General features: G+C 33.0%; 1 long non-coding RNA gene across 1 annotated transcript; it reads left to right on the forward strand.

Annotated features, from left to right (window-relative positions):
- The first annotated feature begins 16275 nt into the window (after positions 1–16275).
- On the forward strand, positions 16276–19827 carry LOC127713872 (uncharacterized). Its single transcript, XR_007987507.1, has 3 exons — positions 16276–16416; positions 18474–18547; positions 19726–19827. It is a non-coding gene; the product is annotated as an uncharacterized LOC127713872 (long non-coding RNA).
- The last annotated feature ends 597 nt before the right edge of the window (positions 19828–20424 follow it).

The raw sequence follows: 20424 nt of genomic DNA on the forward strand, positions 1-20424 counted from the left end.
GTTTTCTGAACTTTCAGCCGCAGCTTCCATTTTAGCCAGACAAATTGTTTTCCTTAATACTGGATGGTAAGTCCATAACGTGACAGTTTTGAAGTTTTTGCACCTATTATGCTTAGCATCTATGAATGCAAATTCCTCATTAAGGATTCCATTTTTGTTGCAGTCCCTCTCAATGCACAGGTTTGCCATTGCCTTGCTTCGTCGAACACATATGATGGTTGCTCGATTGTTCACTTTATATATGAAAAATTTGTCTTTCTCGTCACATTTTTGCTTGTAAATTGCTAAAGCCTCGAAATTTTGACCACATGGATTTATTTCCTTTTTCATGTTATCCCTTGCATTGTATACTCTTTTCATGTCAGCGAAGTTTTCTGCAACTTCCTCTACTTCCCTCTATGCAAAACTGTCTGAAGACATCAAATCAACTAGTTAATCATTAACCATTTTTGATGGTTTGGCGTTCATATTTTTCATTATATCTTTTTTAATAATGTCAGATGATATTTTCTTTTTTTTTTACAATGCATGTATGGTAATACATGTACATGACTGTCACCTTATTATCATCTGTTTCGTACTCCCAAACCTTAACCGCGGGACATTCTGGCCAGTCAGCCATAGTTCCGCACGTGAAACAACACAGTACGGAAGACCTCTTCTGAAACTGTGTTCTATTTTTATGCCGTATTTTGATCTGAAAAGGCATGTTTCTGAGTTACAAACAGGGGACCCCTTACACCTTGCCAGTCTTTTAATGCCACTGAAGCCAATCCTAGAACTTGTAACCCATCTACCCCACGGCCTCCCATTCTTTGTACATTTCATCATGTCATTCGTGTCACATGCTATTGTATATTTTACAAGGCCATCTATATATGTTGGTAAAGCAGTGACATGATCAAATGTAAAAGTACTCCTCTGCTCAGGGAGAAATTCTATATTCTGATGTTTCCTAAAACATTTTATGAATTTGTCCTCCCTATCCGTCATAACTTTCGAAGCAAGATTCAAATCATCATCTTCATCAATACTGGTGTTCATAAAAACTAAAATAATTATGCACATTATTAGTTAAAATTCACGAGGTGTGTTCATAGATAATGACGAATATCTTCAAGTTAAGAGTACAATTAAGAGTTAAGATATCTGGTACAGTCTTGCAGTGCATGCATTCTGGAATATAGTCATATAGACATTCGGAAGAAGTTACGCTGCTTGCCACGTTTTTCGTCATTGCCCATGTCTGTAGAGGTTTGAAATGAATTGCAACAAATGATACATGTAAGAAATCTGTGTTAAAATAATTATAGACAAGTCAAGGAACCCTAAACACGTCAATTCTTTACCTTATTGATCTTTTCGTGCTGAAAATGTTTACTATTAATTTGTCTTGCTGCTAATAATGACCATAAAAGTTTCTCCCTATCCATTATTGTTACAAGAAGTACATTTGTAACTTACGATTTCGTCTTTGTTGTTTTATATTGTAAGATGTTATTTGCTATTTCATTTTTTTTTAGCTCAAAGATAACAGGCAAATACGCTCAAACTTCATTTTAGAGCAATGATTATTGTAAGTGAAATCTGATGTTTATCTCCTAAATAGCAAAGCGTAGTGCTGGGGACTATAAACAACTGCGCCACGAGCGCATGATACGCCCGTCTTTCTAAGAAATATGCAGAGCTTTACACCACCACATCAAACTACTGTCTCAAAAAACATTGAAATAAATCGTATGAGGTTTTCTCAAGTTAACGCGCAAAAACCAGGCATTCTAAATTTACCTACCTCCATTCATACAGGAGCTAAGTATCGCAGTAGAAGGTGTGAAAAGTTTAAAGCAATTCAAAGAAGGTCTCAAGATACGGCACAAATGTCCCCCTTTTTAGAGGAAAGTGCTACAACTCCAGAACAATAAAAAAAAAAAAAAAAAAGATTTTCATCAAAAGTATACAGACTTTGAGATCATCATAACTAACAACTTTGTTAAGCTTGAAGCAATTCCGATGAGGTGTTTTCAAGATATGGTGCGACATGTGAGAAATACACCCCCTTGTTTAGAGTGTTAAAGCTCAATAACTCAGAAACAAAAAATCGAATTTTTACCAAAAAATATACAGACCTTGAGATTATTATAATTAACATCTATAAAAGTTTGAAGCAATTGTGCTAAGGTATTTGTAAGACACAGCATGACATGTGAAAAAAAGAACATCCCATTTTTTTTAAAAGACTGTTCACTAGCTCGATCTGGAACAAAAGAATATTCACTCAAAAGTATACAAAGCTTGAGACCATCACAACAAACACTTGTGTCAAGTGTAAAGTTTGAAGCAATTTTAATAAGTTTTTTAAAGATAAAACGCGACATGTAGAACGCCTCCGCCCCCCCCCCCCCCCCGCCCACCAAACCTTTTCCGAGTGTTAAAATCCCATAACTCAGGAACGGAAAATGGAGTTTTCACCAAAAAGTATCTTGACTTTAAGACCATCATAATAAACAATTATGTAAAGTTTGAAGTAATTCATATAGGGGGTTTTCAAGTTATGGTGCAATATGTTAACACGGACTGACGGACGGACAGACGGACATTTGTATACCATTATACGTTTGAAGAATACTCGGAAACCATTTTTTTCTGTTTTCCTCATATCTTATTTTCAGTAACAGTCAGTAACAGTGAAGTCCTTTCACCAACCCAAAATTCAATGTGCGTCTTTTCCTTTTCTTTACCCTGCATCTGTGTAAATCTCATTCAAGTCCAACTTACCATCCGGAAACAATTCCCTTCGAAAACAGGGGCAAAAAAAAGGACAAAGGGATTACAATGTTTTTCCGGCGAACATAACGAGAGAGCACATACTAAATATCCCATTCTGTGAGAAGTTATTTTGCCCCCTGTAAATATCACTTGTTTCATGAAAAAGAACATTTTCAACTGTATGTAGTTAATTCTTGACTAACTTTAAACGTTTTTTTACCCTGCTGAATGCAAATGAAAAATGTCTGTCCAAGAATAAGTTTTGATTGGAAGTTTTTCATTTATCACACGAATATGTAAAATATATCCGACGATGTCACAGTGGTTTAACTGCCAATGAGACATTTCTACACCACAGACCAAATCTCGCTGGTGTAACCAACTACAGATTACCGTACATTCTTCAACATAGAGCAAAAGAAAACCCGAAATGTCAGCTTTAAAGGGTCCCAAAATGAAAATTGTAAAACAATTCATACGAGGAAATTTTCACTTTTCATTATACTTTGATTGACGAATGAAATTTACTTATAAAATTTGTGATTTTTGGACCTTAGTGCTGCCAGTTTTTTCATCTGCTAGTTCGGCAATTGTTGGCTTATTGAGGATATTGTCAGGTCTAAGTGACTTCACATTCACGCTTTCAGTAAGTGGTTTACAATTATGTTTTAGTTCTGGAAGGGACTCCGTATTACCATGCTCGCCACACGACTTCTCTTCCACTTCGTCTGTGATTTTTACCAAATTATCGGATTGTGAATCTTCATTAGAACTGCAGTCTATATGACCTAAAATCATTATGAATATTAATTTGTATTTAGATTCATTTCATTAGTGTATGGTTAATAAATGACTACTAGTAACAATGAAGTTAAAAGTTGGTTTGGATCTGCTCAAATGTATTTAGCGACTTTTACAATTAATAAGTCTAACAGACATGCTATATTCACTTTTTGAAAAGTTTAATATAGTACTTGTGCTGCAAGTTTTTTCATCTGCTAGTTCGGCAATTGTTAACTTATTGAGGATATTATCAGGTCCCATTACAGGTCTAAGTGACTTCACATTCACGCTTTCAGCACGTGGTTTACAATTATGTCTTAGTTCTGGAAGGGACTCCGTATTACCATGCTCGCCACACGACTTCTTTTCCACTTCGTCTGTGATTTGTACCAAAATTATCAGATTGTGAATTTTCATCAGAACTGCTGGCTATCCGACCTCAAATCATAATGAATATTATTATTTAGATGCACTTCGTCAGTATATGGATAATACATTACTATCAAGTTCAAAGTTGGTTTGGATCTGATCAAGTGTATTTATCGAATTTCACAACTATGAAAAGAAACAATAGCGTTATATTCTTTTTTTTTTTGTGTGAAAAACTTGAATGAGTGATACACAGGAAAATGTATAAAAAAAGGTCAACCAAATATGATTTATTCTGGACAACCTTTTCCATATCAAATCTGTCAGATTGAAAATGGTCGAATGCGTTTTGTTGGAAACCTTTTTACTGACTAACATTAACATAATAAGATGTGTCTAGATTATCAAGGAGGCATTTCTACGCCACAGAACAAATGTCGTTGATGTAAGCATCTAAAAGTTTCCGTGCTGTCTTCAACATGGAGCAAATGTCGACACGACATAGCAAGCTATAGACGGTCCAAAATTGACATATGTATAGGCGTTAAACAGTTTATATGATACAAATGCTGCTACATATTATACTTTCATGGACGCATGATATTTACCTTTAAGTTTTGTCGGTGATTTTTTTATCAGAGTTCCCTTTTCATTATTTTTACCGGCTACCTCGGCAATTGTTGCCTTATCTATTGTAATCTTGGGTCCAACGAGAGGCAGAAGTTTTACTGAAGGTACATCAAAATAGTTTTTCAAGATTTCAGCAGTAGGTCTACAAGATGCGTCAAATTTAGCGTATGTATAGAACGTACTCTTCAACTGGTCATTTTGCAAATAACTGTACTTTTCCGATGGCTTTGGTAGAGCTTTTTCTGATACGAGCTTTTGTAAAGCCTCGATCGGTCTGGCTGTATTCTCTTTTACTTTTTTTTTTATATCTGCACATGGATGTACTGTGTCTGGATAAATAAGATGGAATAACACCATTCCAAGGGACCAAATATCCATTTTCAAAAGATCTTGAATTGTGCCTCGAGAAGAATCACATAAAAGGGCTTCTAGTGCCATGAAGGCAGGCGAGCCGCGAAACAATTTATGTGTTCTTGTCTCTGCTAGGATCTTGGTTTGGATGAGAGATGATCTTGCCTCACCAAAGTCACTTAATATAGCTACAATTGGTTTTCCTGACCACTAATATCCAGCATCAGTAGCGGTGACGTGATTATTTGTTACTAGTACATTTTCTGGCTTTAAGTCTCTATCTGCAACTCCTTTACTATAAAGAAAATGCAACCCTTCTGTTATATCTTTTGCCAAGTGTTCAGGCGTATGTCGAAACCAGAAAAGTCTGCAATTTTGTCACAGGTAATTAAATAGTCGTTTAAGTTAAACATCTTTTAAGTTAAACACGGTGTCTTGTTCTATTTCTATCTTCTCAAAACTAAAGGAAATATAATCCAGAAGAATGGCTTTGTCTTTGTACCAAAATCCATAAATTTGTAGCATATTCTCGTGCCTTTGTACAGTTTTCATCATTTTTGCTTCTTTTATAAATAAAGGAAAGTTATCTGCTATTGATAATTCTTTTATTACAAATTCTTTCTTCTTTTTTACGGCTTTGTACACGTTTCCATAAGAACCTCTTTCAATAATGATTATATCTAAAAAGTCCTTTTTACTGAATGAAGGTAAACCTATGTCTTCCAAAGATTCTGTCTCAAGCGATATAGTTGGTCTTTTCTTAACAGGTAGTGGTACTTTGAAACTATAAGAAAGAATAATCATAGTCAATATGTTTCAGGGATGGATGACTGTTTAACGGTTAGTGGCAAGTCAAACGCATATTGAGGAAGAAAACATGACATGAGATATAAATATTGCCCCTGCCTTGTATAAAACCGACACGCTGATTTAGATTTCATGTGCAATGATTGTCTAAATTGACTGAAAAATTGTCATTGCGGATGGAAATTGTGCTCAATTCACTATTTCGAGGTTTTTGCTGCTGCTGCTGCAGCTGCCGCCTTAGAGTCATAGAACTGTTTTAATGAAGGCTCTTCGCTGTAATCGCGCTCATTTTACTTTTTTAAGGGTTTTTTGCGGCTGCTGCTGCTAATGGAGGGCAGCAGCAAAAACCCTCAACAGATTATACTTAGTCACTCCGAAACCAAACTTCAGAACGCGGATCTCATAGAAAGCGCTCAGACCGGAAATTTGACTGATCCGCTCCGTAACCGGATCGGAGAACGCGGACCTCATAGAGAGCGCCCCTTGTAATGAAGGCCTCTATTGGATGATTTTTATTGGAGTTCCGGAAACTCGAAAATTGCCTTTTTGACCCCTATTTGTTACAATAGTTACTGGAGACCCCTTCTCATTATTTAAATTAGTTTTCAAGTTGTGACCAATTGAATTAATTGAAATTGTTTTTTTACAATTTCCCCATAGACTTCTATAGTAAACCCCTATGTTCTATTTTAAGCCATGGCGGCCATGTTGGTTGTAGGGCAGGGTCATTAGATATATTTTTCAATCAAGATACTCCAATGATAATTGTGGTTAAGTTTAATTCCATTTGGCCAAGTAGATTAAGAGGAGAATATTTTTGTAAAAAATTACAAAAATAAACGAAAAATTGTGAAAAATTGACTTTAAAGGGCAATAACTCCTTTAGGGGTCAATTTACAATTTTGGTCATTTGACTTATTTGTAGATCTTACATTGCTGAACAGTATTGCTGTTTACAGTTTATCTCTATCTATTATGATATTCAAGATAATAACCAGAAACTGCAAAATTTCCTTAAAATTACCAGTTCAGGGGCAGCAACCCATCAACGGGTTGTTTGATTCGTCTCATCCGGGCAGATAGATCTTGACCTGATGAATATTTTTACCTCGTGTCAGATTTGCTGTAAATGCTTTAGTATCATAGATATAAGCCAAAAACTGCATTTTACCCATATGTTCTATTTTTAGTCATGGCGTCCATCTTGGTTTGTGGGCCGGGTCATCGGATACATTTTTTTAAACAAGATACCCTAAGGATGATTTAGGCCAGGTTTGGTTTAATTTGGCCAAGTAGTTTCAGAGGAGAAGATTTTTGTAAAATTTAACGTACGAAGACGACGACGGACGACGGACGCCAAGTGTTGAGGAAAGCTCACTTGACCCTTTGGGTCAGGTGAGCTAAAAAGCCCTTGACGCCAATATGGGCCAATGGCATATAAACAAACATAGTAAAACAATGAAAATAAACAATACATATACTTTTAATTATAATCTCTTTTTTAAATCTATTAATAAGAGATTCAAATAAAGCACACAAAACCCGTTGTTCAGTTCACTGTATGAAAAGTGCGAATCGTTAAAATGTTTGCTAATATGGGTCATGCCAGATTTTGTAATTTTCACTGTATGGAAAGTGTCAATCGTCATAATGTTTTTCAAGGGAATAACGGAAATGTAAGGTCATATAAATTTGTGTCTTTCGTTAAAGACATATGTCGCCAAGAAACGATAAGTATCAACAGATATTTGATGAGAAACGGCAATGAAATCACTTCACACGGTATAACACAATGGGATAAAGCTTTGAGCTAAATATTAAAGTGTGTCCCATTTAGTTGTTAAGAAAAGTGCGACGAAATGAAATTGTTACACCGACACAAGACGACGGAGAGTGCGACCTATATGTCGCTTCTGCGAGCGCAGTCGACAAAAATATAAAAAAAGACATGGTTGAATAATAGACATGGTGATGGCGATTAGTAACTTCGTAATTGTTATTAATGTCCAGTGGGTCTGTATATGAAAATAAAAGAGACTGTTTTCTGGTTATAGGGCTGCAACTTAATAAATGTTGATCATCAATATATGTATTTGTTTTATAACCATTTCTAAGCGCTGTTCAAGCCGGAAAGAGCCAATTATGTCGTGTTCACGCAAGAGCGGGAGATTGTGTATTCGATACCTTACTGGTCTAATTCAAAGACTTGATAATTAGTATACGATACCTCTTTGCTGCATATCATATTTTTTATATTTTACATATTTGCCACTGGATATTAATATATACCCATACATCTGACATTATCACTATTGTGTTTTGAATTTTTTGTTCTTAAAAAAAATCGCTTTATATGTTCTTGAAGCCTATATAGATAAACAGTCTAAAAAGTAGCAAGACATTATCATTCAATCAGTTTAATTGAGACCTCAGCTGGCATGTCAGTAACTGCTAGTAGTCCTTTGTTAATGTATATTGATCATGATCATTTTGCTTAGTTTCTTCTGTTACCTATTCGATCATCGGACTCTAGACTTCTTTTAGACTTTTATTTACCGCAGTGGTGAATTGCTGTGAGAGAAAAAAATACCAAAATTACTAGACAATATAATATGTTTTAACTTTAGATATGAATATTTATCATACAATCAGTCAACATAAATCAAAAATTTAAGTTCTACAAGAAGTATGTTACATGAACCATTAGGAAAATTTACAAATTGGCGAATATTTTTTCAAAATATCAGTCTATATAAAGTCATTGTGATCTTGGACTAATACATGACTCGGGCCTATCTATGGGTCATAGGTGCGATGCATACAATGATCTGGATACTGTGGATCATTTCACTTTTGAGTGTTGTGAAGTGTAGTTAAAATTAGGCTTTGCCTATTTAACCTTATACTTTTGTAGCATTGATCCCAGCATAAGGCTGTCTATAATAAAGATTACAGTTCAAATTTTAAATTTTCTTTGTAATATATATAATTCAATTTGATTTTTTTTATTTCTGTATTTAGCCTTTTCTTTCTCATTACTTAATTATTTGAAATATTTCGGATTTTTATATAAATTCAAAGAAATTTCTATATTTAATTTTCTATGTTATTCTCTGCAATGTATATATGTTTTTCCGTTATTATCATAATTCTTCAAAAAAAAAAGGCTGTATTTTTTGCACTTAATTACCTGTACATCAATTAAATCAATTGCAAAAACAACAAATTACCTTATAACAACAGCTATTGTACTTTGTAGGAATAGAAGGAATATGTATTTTTAAAATGTAGAAATAGCAAGAAGACACCACAAATACGCAGCCACGTCAGGTTGAAATTGCAACGTTTAATCCGGTGAATAATGTAGACAGTTTATGGCATTAAATCCACGTTAGAACCCCACTATCCAATGTATCATCATGGTCTACTAGCAGTTAAGACTTTCGACTTTCCTCCCAATCGACCCTCTTTCAGAACTTACCTATTGCATTATTTGTTAACTTGTTGTTCTGAATTTGCATGATACATTTGCCACTGAACTAAAAGCAATCACCGATTAATCAATCGAGATAAAAATTTGGAAAGGCTTAGATGTGGAGTAAATGACAACAAGAAAACTCGGTATTATAATCGTGTGTATTCATATCATTTATGGGTGCACACTTTGAACAATTGCCAAATGATCATCAAATGCAAGCTGAATTTTATATTTGTGTTTGTTTTATCAACTTTTTATCTTTATAGGTTTGTTTTATGTTTTTGTTAGCTCATCTGGCCGAAATGTTCAGAATGTTGAGATCTACTTCTGTCTATTTACATCAAAACTGTCCGGCGACTTCCTACAAGAGATTTTTCCCTTAACTGGTAAAAAATTCCGATTTGTTGGGTTTTTTTTTTTTTTTTCTTCTTCTTTTTTTTCTTTTCATTTAGCCTATTATCTTGAAAACTTTAAGCAGATAGAGAAAACCTTTAAATAGCGAATATGATCAGCAAGACAAGATCTACAAATTAGTCAACATGAACGTATTCAGACGACTCCTTATTGGAATTATTGCCATATTAAATATATGACCATTTTTACCATTTTTTGGCGTTGTTGGCTTATATCTTAAAAAGATGAATACATAGATAGAAAAAATGATCAGCAAGTCAAGATCTATAAATAAGTGTAACGACCGAAATCGTTAGTCGACTCCTTGTTGGAGTTATCGCTCTTTAATGACAAATTTTACCAATTTTTAGTGTTTACGTATCACATGTATCCAGAAAATGGTACATGTAAAAGATAAACACTTTACGTACAGAACAGCAAGACATGATTTATAAACAAGTCAAAGGCCTAAATCAACAGTCGACTCTTTACTGGAGTTCATGATCTTTAATGACGTTTTATTTCTTCTCATTTATTTGCAGTTTTGTCTATGATCTTGAAAACTATAAGACTGGTTATAACATACATTGTAGATGGAGACTTTATATAGCGAAACTTATTAGCAAGACAATATCTACAAATATATTAAACTTAAGGCAATTTTTTCTGAAGTCGTTAGTAGAAATTTTATAGGAGTAACTGCTCTTGAATGACTATTTTTTTTCACATCCATTGTTTGTGTTTTGGGCAAAAACTAAAGGAGATAGAGAGAAACTTTTAAAAAAAATATCAGCAATATAATATCAACAAAAGAGAATTATGTCACAAATTCTATTCTAGTCTCTAATTTTGGAGAGTGTTCACATATACTGTATCTATGTGAGTAACACAGGTTCTTTAGAGCCTTTAGTTTTGTTTCGAAATTGTTTAATTTTAATTTGTATTTCATTCATAAATCATGTTTGTATCGGGACATATCGGAAATACACATAGTTCACGTTTGGCAAAATATGGTCTTACATTTCAACTTTATTATAAATTTTCAAAAAGCAGCAGTTTTGTTCTTAAATAGATATGATAATTCAATAGCCTTAATGCTAGGTCAAAAAAATCTCTTCATAATATATTATTATAGGTGTCAAAGTCAACACATTGTAGAGATATTGCAAAAATATAACGATTTCCTGCATTTTTTTTACTTAGAAGCTTTAGGAGAACCTTCGCCCCAACCTACAATCCAAAATGTACTGTAACCAAAAGGTGTCAAGGATAATATTGAATTCATAGATACAAACACAAGTAATTCTTTAAAGAGCCTGTGTCGCTCAACCTGCATCTTCAAAAATAGTCATTTTTTAGTAAAAAGATGTATCAAAGGGGAATAACTCTATAAAGAGTTAACTGACAATTTCAGTCATGTTGACGTATTTGTAGATAGTATCTTGCTGATATTTGATTCCTTTATAAATTTTCTATAATTATAGTTTTCAAGATAAAAGGCAATAAACGAAAAATATAGGGTAAAAATTATCATAAAAGGGCATAACTCTAATAATTAGTTGACTGAAGATTTTAGCACTACTGGCTAAAACGTAGATCTTGTCTTCTTGGTCATTTTTGCTTTTTCAAGTTTCTATCTATCTATTATAATAGTTTTAAAGATAATAGGCAACACATTTTAATAATGGGGAAAATTTTCACTAAAGTACAACTACTTTAATAAGGAGTCGACATACGATTTCGGTCATGTTAACTTATTTGTAGATCTTGTCTTCTTGATAATGTTTGCCATCAAACGTTACCATGGTTACTTTCTTTCCATTTTAGAATTTTCAGACAATAGGTCAAACGGCCAAAAAAATGGGGAAAATCGTTATAAAAGGACAATAACTTCATTAAGGAGTCGACTAACGATTTAGTTTATTTGACTTATATGAAGACTCTTGTCTTGCAGATCATTTTTGCATGTTAAAGTTTCCATCTTGAATTTTTACTTGTGAAAACAGACATTTTTTTAAAGTGTGTCAGAATTGAAATGAAGCAGACATATTGTCTTGATTTATTTGCTTGACTTGATTCCCTAAAGACATGTGCATGTATGCTTTGACCCCCTCCCCCACACCGCCACACACACAAACACACAATTAGACACACACATACCGTGATATACAATACAAAACACCAAAACCACAACTTTCTTAAAAATAAAATGGTAAAATCTGTCGATTAAGGTCAATAAATCCTATAAGAAGCCGTCTGATAGTCTTGATTTCATAGACAGCAGATAGATCACATCATTCTGAAACTGTCAGACTTTTTCTATCTATATACATATATATATAAGTACGTCAAAACAAGTGACAACTCTACGACAGATACATCCATTGGATCAGCAATGAAGGTGATACACGGTTGAAAACACATACTAGTATTATATTCATAATTACTCTAAATATCAGCACACCAATGTTCAATATGCAAATTTGCGGAAGCAAATTTCTGTTCTTCTTTCGCCGGGATTCGAACTCATGCTATTGGGATATCGTGACAACACCGCCTGCACTGTGTCCAGCGCTCTAGACCACTCGGCCACCTAGACTGAACTAAATATTCACCTTTCGGTGGCTTGGTGTTACCTTTCCTCGGCAGTAGAATCTAGAGTTGTAACACAGTTACAGTCACTTGTTTAGACGTACTTATCAAATAATTATTTCTGTGACTGCATCTTACGATCCTTTACGACGGATAATTGAGCTAATCTGCAATCAATTCCATCTTCATGCCCAATATATCATGTACTGTGTTACAACTCTAGATTCTACTGACAAGGAAAGGTAACACTAGGCCACCAAAAGCTGAATTTTTAGTTCAGTCAAGGTGGCCGAGTGGTCTAGAGCGCTGGACACAGTGCAGGCGGTGTTGTCACGATATCCCAATAGCATGAGTTTGAATCCCGGCGAGGGAAGAACAAAAATTTGCTTCTGCAGATTGCACATTGTTGTGCTGATATTTAGAGTAAACATATATATATATATATATATAGATCCACTTCGTTAGATCTGGTGATCAATTTATTTGGCAATCGCCAATGGCAGTCAGCAGGGTTTAAGAACATCAGTTGTTCGACCTGTTAGTCAAATGCGTTTTGTTAAAATAGACTTTTTCACATTTTTAGGACTTTTGGAAATTGAGATATTAATTGTCGAAATCCGGATATGGTGTACAAATTTTTGCACCTCATGTTTGCGGTATACCATCTTTTCCGCAAGTTTATTGTTTTCTGTTTAGTAATGCATTAATAATAAGATCTATTTTGTTACATCTTGTGAACCGTTTATTTGGCAATCGCCAATGGCAGTCAGCAGGGTTTAAGAACATCAGTTGTTCGACCTGCTAGTCAAATGCGTTTTGTTAAAATATACTTTTCACTCATTTGGTCTTTTGGAAAATGTTGTTTGTGCTGTATTTAGACCCCTCTACAAAGAAATTTGTTTTGCATGCACACGTATAAAAATTGCGGTTTTCATCCAACGCAATCATAGGTTTGAACGTTGTTTTCAATTTAGACTTGTTTATATTTTTTCGTTTGGACTTGTATTATATTTGCCTTCGGGTTTATATGATCCGTTCATCCTATTTTGACTCTTTCAAAATTCAAGAGTCTATCCTAAATTGAGGTAAATTATATGGCCTTCCAAATACCGTTTCGATCCCTAACATCACTGAAGAGACATTAATTGTCGAAATCCGGATATGGTGTACAAATTTTTGCACCTCATGTTTGTGGTATACCATCTTTCCCACAAGTTTATTGTTTTCTGTTTGGTATTAAATTAATATTAGATCCACTTCGTTAGATCTGGTGATCAATTTATTTGGCAATCGCCAATGGCAGTCAGCAGGGTTTAAGAACATCAGTTGTTCGACCTGTTAGTCAAATGCTTTTTGTTAAAAAAGACTTTTTCACTTTTTGGGGACTTTTGGAAATTGTTGTTTGTGCTGTATTTAGACCCCTCTACCAAGAAATTTGTTTTACATGCACACGTATAAAAATTGCGGTTTTTATCCAATGCAATCATAGGTTTGAACGTTGTTTTCAATTTAGACTTTTATATATTTTTTTCGTTTGGGCTTGTATTATATTTTCCTTCGGGTTTATAATTATATGATCCGTTCATCCTATTTCGACTCTTTAAAATTCAAGAGTCTATCCTAAATTGAGGTAAATTATATGGCCTTCCAAATACCGTTTCGATCCCTTACATCACTGAAGAGACATTAATTGTCGAAATCCGGATATGGTGTACAAATTTTAGCACCTCATGTTTGTGGTATACCATCTTTCCACAAGTTTATTGTTTTCTGTTTGGTATTTAATTAATATTAGATCCACTTCGTTAGATCTGGTGATCAATTTATTTGGCAATCGCCAATGGTAGTCAGCAGGGTTTAAGAACATCAGTTGTTCGACCTGTTAGTCAAATGCGTTTTGTTAAAATAGACTTTTTCACTTTTTTGGGGACTTTTGGAAATTGTTGTTTGTGCTGTATTTAGACCCCTCTACCAAGAAATTTGTTTTACATGCACACGTATAAAAATTGCGGTTTTTATCCAACGCAATCATAGGTTTGAACGTTGTTTTCAATTTAGACTTTTATATATATATATATATATATATATATATATATATATATATGATCCATCGCCCCGTAAGATTTATCGTTGGCTATCATTCAGTCATTATATATATAATATATATATATATATATATACAACCAAGTCTAAATTGAAAACAACGTTCAAACATATGATTGCGTTGGATAAAAACCGCAATTTTTATACGTGTGCATCCATGTATATATATCATTGGTTTGAACGTTGTTTTCAATTTAGACTTGTATATATATATTTCTCTAATTCTTCGTCAATTTATCCCTTTCTGCACCCATTGTATAAAAAAAAATATAATCAACGTGTGGTTCGTTTGATCTCAGTTCTTCATTGGTTAAAATCCGATTATGGCGTCGAATTTTCTTGCTTTCCTCAGAATTTCCTATTGTGACGGCATGAAAAAAGGCGACCATGCCTGATGACGTCACATAGAAAGAACACATCTTTTTGCAGATCATTCGAAAAGAAGGAATAAATTTGCCTGCGTATTGTTTGAAAATCATTAGAGAAACAGATTCCACCACCAAATCTCGTGCGATACGATATCTATCCACTCTCGACAGTTAAATTTAAAATATTCAAAACGCTCGGCGAGCCTCGCGTTTTAAATTTGAAAATTTAAATGTCTCGAGTGGATAAATATCGTATCACACTCGATGCAGTGGTAGAATCTATATATATATATATATATATATATATATATTGTGTAGCGGTGTTTAAGATAATTGATAAAAATTGCATTTTACCCCTGTGTTCTTTTTTAGCCATGTGGGCCATGTTTGTCGGCAAGCGGGGTCATCGGACAGGTTTTTTAAACTAGATACCCTATTGATGGTTGTGGTTAAGTTTAGTTAAATTTTACAAAGTATTTTTAGAAAAAATAATCTTTGTAAAAGTCAACGGACGACGTCAGACGACGGATGGCAAAAGCGTAGGACCAGTATGAGGTAATAAAAACACAACTACATATTTTCAAATTACATTTCGGGGTTTTATTCCGCTATATAAGTTTCAAAACACCTTTCGATATCACATAGTTACATGCTCCTGATGTGTTGCTGTTGTATAAAATGCACCTTTTGATATACATGTACATGTAGCATACCGTTATTGCATCTAGCAGATCCGGCTTAGAATGTATGCTCACATCTCACTTATTTGTAATTTCATTTGACAAGTTTTTAATATCCGTTTGTCATTGTGGTTATTTGTAACAGGAGAATTATATATAGATTCGTATCTTTCTTTTATTCAATTTAAACACTTTATCTTACAAAGACAATCCCTATAAATTTGTTTTTGTACTAGTGTTTATTGAATACAAATTTAAGTATATCATTTTTTAAATGGGGTACACATGTAACAGTAAATTTAGTCCGGTGGTAAAATTTGTCCCCTTTTTTTCCTAGGTAATCAAGTCCATGACTATGATTTATCTAGAAATGTTAGTCCCAGGATAAATTTCCCCAGGAAAATAAGTCAATAGCTAGTTAAAAATGTCTGGCACTATTTTCCCTAATAGTAAAAGACATGGACGTTTTTAGTCTGGGACATACATTTTATTCAAAAGATTAATGCACAACTGTTATACAAATTATTAAAACATAACAAATAAAATGTCCATTGTTTACATGTAAATGATTTCTGTCCTTACAAATCTTCCTAGTAAAATAAAGAATTTGGACGTTTTTACCTTAGAATTTTAATGACATGGACATGAAATCCTAGGAAAATTAGTCTGGGGACATAAATTACTGAAACGGACTAAAAATACTAGTATATATTTTGTAACCATGGTCTTTTTGTACGAGTAATATAAATTATGTCCGCCCAGACACCTTTTACCAGGACTAATTTATCTCTTACACATGTGTTAAAAATATTACAAATTGAGCTGTCGACATACAGTTACTATGACCCGAAGTACCTGACCTTTATTGAAGTACACTTGATACTCATGATGATATATTAAACTGTTTCCTTATGTTCGTCCAATGATTCACAAGTTTTATTTTTTTTTTATTTCCTTGAGTTTTGTATTCAATTTATATATTTTTTTTACAAAACATGCAAAGTATGGAATGGATAGTACTTAAAAGCATTTTTATTATCATCACTACTGTACAAATTAGAGGTTTTCCAGCTGGAGTTTGTTCAGTATACCAAAGGTATGTTATTGGTCTTAGTACAGGAAATGGATTTTGGGACGATGATTTTTTTTTTACTTTAGTATCTTCGTAATGTTATACCTTAATATCCTTTCATGAGAATTATAAGTAAAGCAATTCGTATACACTTTTTGCTCCTCAATGTAATGTAATCGTATGCCGCAATATTTTGATTCCCTTTCTTCTTAAAAAAAAACAAAAAAGGTAAACTTTTTTCACTGCAACAGTTGCATGAAATGCCTGGCAATAGGAAAATAAGATGACGCCACTTTTAATATCATTTAAATTCGAAAATCAAGAGAACTATGCTATAAATCTTTCAATTACATCTTTCATATATTCACGACACATTAATCTTTTGGAATTTTGTCTTACACAAACATATATTTTGATAGAATATGTCTCGGATATAAAAAGTGTGGCTCATATATACTTTTAAAATGGAACATTGTTTGTTAAAACATATGTATATATAAAGATAAGAAAATGCGGTATGATTGCTAATGAGACAACTATCCAGCAGAAACAAAATGACTTAGAAGTTAACAACTATAGGTCACTGATAGACCTTCAACAAAGAGCAAAACCCATACCGCATAGTCAGCTATAAAAGGTCCAGAAATATCAAATGTAAAACAATTCAAGCCAGAAAACCAACGGCCTGATTTATGTACAAAACAATGAACGAAAAACGAATATGATATATAGCAACAAACGACAACCACTGAATCATGTTTTACTAACTATCAATTATTCCTGAAAACAATATTAAATACATAAAAATATCATGCTAAACAACTTTCATACATGTGATCATTTAAAATAAAATACATGTACCTTACGGGATATGAAGAAGGCTCTTCCCATTTGTATAGCCCATCCAATTTCAGGGAAAAAGTTAAATTATTAAATTGCTTGATTGTTTGTGGTCTTCGCCTATTTGCAGCACAAATAGTATGAGTGAAATAATAATAACGATAATAAAACAATTTGACAGTCGTTCCGTAATTTAGCAGAAAATTCCGAAATTCATATTGTCAACTAGTGTGGTCTTGTAAAACTTGGATCAAAAGATCAGAAGGGTATGTAAGATTTCCAAAAAAGTTAAGAGAATGAACTACCGAGAGATACGTCTTCACAAGAGTCCGATTAAGTAAGTCTAAAAGTATAAGATTCAACAACAGTAGGGAATGAACTAATATAGACAAAGATGATAAACGCCAAACTCCTAAAAGGACAAACAATGATTTAGATATAACAAGAGACGAAATTCCAGATTTTGGACAGTTACATTAACGTAACTAAGTTTAAGCCAGGATAGTCCACGCGGAATCGAGTGGTCGAATCCGACTTCCAGACCTATATATATATATATATATGTACGATCGAATCCGATATATTATTGGGAGCTACTAGATTTTTTATGATGTCGTTTTGCAATATTTTGTCGTTTGTGACTGCTGTTACCTCGAGGTGCCTGGTAAAATTTAGTTTATCCGACACGTTTTGAATTTTTTAAAATCGGATTTGCCGGACAATCGTTTACTAGACGAAACTGGTTGTGTTGTTATTTCTTTGGTGGTTGTTTTTCTTATTGGAAACAAAATAGAAAATGTCAATAAGAAAATGAGAGAGAGAGAGAGAGCGTATATATTTTTGCAGTAAAACTCGTTCAAGTTTCCTTTTTTTTTTGTATTTCTGGATTTCGCAAAATGACAAAATTCTTTCCATTTAGACTTTTTTAATGTATACATAGGGTTTGATAATTCTATAAAAAGTTCAAGTTACAAACATCCTGTGACCAAAGTTCCTATGATGTAAAGTCTAATATCTGCGTTTATCTCGATTTGTTTGTTAAGGCAATTATGATACATGTATTAGTCCGTGGACTTCAAAGGTATCAAAGCCTTATTGTTTATATGTTTTGATATCATCTTATATGTGCATTGCTTTGACAAGGCTAGGGAGGGGGGTAATTTTTATACTTCTCAATCAAATTATGTTGCTTATTTTATTGTTAAACATAATTGAATTAATTAAGAGCACTCTTAATTCAGGACAAGACAAGGTAGGAACAGAACAGTGTGGCACTGTTGTCATCATTTTTACAAAATGAACGGAGTCTGTGTTGGTAAGTTTAAAATGGACTTTATGCATTAGAGAGAAGAAAATATACATCTGAAAAATTACAAAAAAATAACAACCAGTATGCAATATATATACTATCTTGTGCTAATTTTGTGCACAAGTCAGATCGCACAAGCATTTTTTTTCTTCAAAATGATGGCGTTTAAAGAGTGATACAATTCCATTTGACGGATATGTTGTCATCTAATACATTGTCTTGTTATAATTTTTGTAGATTTGTACAAATATAATTATCATGCACTAACTGAATATACCATTGCCACAGCATTAGAAAATCACACTCTATAAGAGGGGGGATTCTAATAAGATTCTTTTCTGGTTATACTCTTTAAGGTTATACACAGAGGTAATGAATTTATATGACTTTTACGTTTTGTTCTGAAATGTTCTTAGATAAGCTAGTTTAGACATCTTTACAAGGTGTTATTTATAAAAATATAGAAAACAATAAACTATTTTAATTCCAACAAAACTGAAACTGTGGCAAAAACGGAAAACGACAATAGCAAGTGTTGCAATAACAAAACACTAATATGAAAACAAAGTTTGAGCAACAAGAACACAACCAAAAATCTGGTTAGATCTTTAACATTCGCTCCATTTTGAAGATTTGTTTTAACTTCTAAATAGACAATTGGGGATACATATATTTAGTAATACGTGCATTCCAATTATCGTGGTTTGAGGAATCATTGCAGTTACGTGGATATTGGATTTCGTTGTTTTGCCGAACTTTTGTATACACTTATCATCATAACAGTAAATTGGTACTTTGTTGAACATGTAAATTCGTTGTCTACCTTTAACCTAGAAATCCAAGAAAATTAGTATATCACGAATAATTATGCTAATGTATGCTCTATAGATTGTTGAGCTGAACTGAAAATGGATTAAGGGTTTCTGAGTTCCTTAATGAATACTTTGTCCTATTAGTAGAAGAGTCTAAATATAAAACGAATGTACATAGTTAAAACAGGATTTTGTTCCTTACTTAAATAGGAAATGAAACGAAAAAGTATCATTTGCAACCAATATATATATATATATATAGTACTAAAGTAAATAAGACAGTATTTTTTTTTGTTCTTTTAGATAATACCACGCCATCAAAATATTTAAACATTGAAAATATTGCGTTTGAAATTTAAATTACTTTTTCAGAATGTCCGATTGGTCACACTTCGAAGGGCAAGTCGTGTAAAAAATGCGAGTATGGAAAATATGGACACAAATGCGCAGAAAAATGCAGATGTATCAGCACGAAAAGGTATCAAAATAATAAATTGATATAAAATTCAAAACTGCTATAAACGTCACCTATATCATGCGAACATTTGTCATGTCTCGTCTTTTATAAGGTCATTTCCGTGAGTAACCTTTATATACTCGTTTGATCGTATTTTGTAAGATAACATTATATAAACATGGAGTAGATAAGGTACTATTTCCACCCTTTCATTTGGCATACAGTACTATGGCACGTCAAACGTTTCAATATTAAAAAAAAATAATGATTCAAAATAAAATTATGTTCAAAACTTACAAATATATATATGCAATATTTTTCTATATATATTCAAAAAAAATTATTCATGTTCAAAATGTACAAATATATATGCAATATTTTTCTACATATATTCTAAAAAATAAAACTTGATGTTCAAAACTCTGAAACAAATATATATGTTATATTTTTCTATATATATTCAAATTTTTTGTTTATGTGCAATATTTTATATACAGATGTGGTAAAAAATATATAGATTCAATAATTGCATTCTGGGTAATAATTGTAATGAAAGGAAGACAACTCACCCCCGAATCGCCCCAACTTTCAACCAACTCGCCCTTTTATGTTAA

Source organism: Mytilus californianus, unplaced genomic scaffold, assembly GCF_021869535.1.
Source record: "Mytilus californianus isolate M0D057914Y unplaced genomic scaffold, xbMytCali1.0.p SCAF_82, whole genome shotgun sequence".
Lineage (NCBI taxonomy): Eukaryota > Metazoa > Mollusca > Bivalvia > Mytilida > Mytilidae > Mytilus > Mytilus californianus.